Source organism: Emiliania huxleyi (assembly GCF_000372725.1).
Source record: "Emiliania huxleyi CCMP1516 unplaced genomic scaffold EMIHUscaffold_62, whole genome shotgun sequence".
NCBI classification, from domain to species: domain Eukaryota; phylum Haptophyta; order Isochrysidales; family Noelaerhabdaceae; genus Emiliania; species Emiliania huxleyi.
This window is the reverse complement of record NW_005197351.1, coordinates 301,639-302,822: the sequence shown is the minus strand read 5'-3', so window position 1 is coordinate 302,822 and position 1,184 is coordinate 301,639.

Here is a 1,184-nt window from a genome sequence, read left to right as displayed (position 1 = left end):
TTAAAAAAAAAACCCCCCCCCCCCACCAGAAAGAAATTTTTATTGTGTCAAAGGGGGAGAAAAAACCCCGCCGTGGGGGTCCCTTCAAACCACAACCCAAGGGAGAAGGGGGGGGCCCCCCCCAAAAAGCGGAAAGTCTGGTTCCCTCTCCTTTTGGGGGGGGGGGGTCCCGACCCCCCCAGCAGCAGAGCGCACTGGACCCAGCTCTCCCGCCTCTTCGCCGCCGCCCCCCCCCCTCCACCCTCGGCTCGTGTTTGAGCGGTACGCTCGAGGCGGTTGTGTTCACCGCGCCTTCGAGCCCAATACACCTTCGTCGTGTCGAGTGCTGGCGTTTTACTAAACACTTATGACCATGTGAGTCTATCTTGTAAAGGTAATACCACACGCGCCTATACATCAGTGTAGTCTCAGCATCGAGTGATTGCTGGCCTGTGGCGTATAACCTCGCGCGGATATCACCAACGACGAGCATGCGAAGATAGGGAACAATATCTTGTACAGCCCGCTGTGCTCCCCGCTGTGCCACGGCGTATGATGGGCTGCGAGAGCCGTATCTTCCCCCCTTGAAGCAGAGGCGCCGCGAGGCACGAGAGGCGTAGAAGAGAGACTGGCGTGCCCCGCACCTCCCGGTTGGCAGTAGGAGGGCCCGCCGGTGAGACCACTGGTTTTGGTGTCGACCATAAATTCTCGCCACTGGAACGCATGCTACTCACAGCTGCTGTCTGTACAGAGATGCCAGCACCCCCCACAGGCAGAGCGCTCCTGCTGGGGGGGGGGGGTCCGGACCCCCCCAGCAGCAAAATGCTGGGGGGGGGGGGGGGGCATGACCTTATTTGTGCAGGGGGGGTACCCAACAGTGTGGGGCCCCTTTAAAAAACACCTCCCAGCTGCCCCTTTTTTAGATTATAGCCCAACGGGAAGTTGCCCCCCCCCTTTTGTTGTCGTTCCTGCCCCCCACCCCCTTAAAAAAATTTCCCCCGTAAAAATCTGGGCCCGAATTGCTCTCTCCCCTTGTTTTGAGCCCAATTGCTAAAAATCTCTTTTTTTAAAAATTTCCCCCCGGCTTGACCTTAAACGGCTGGGGGTTACCTAAGCGGGCGTTCGCATTTTCGGGTCCACACCACACCTGGGTCCAAAAAAAAAAAAAAAACCCCAATTTTCTTCATTTTCCCTGGGATGGGCTT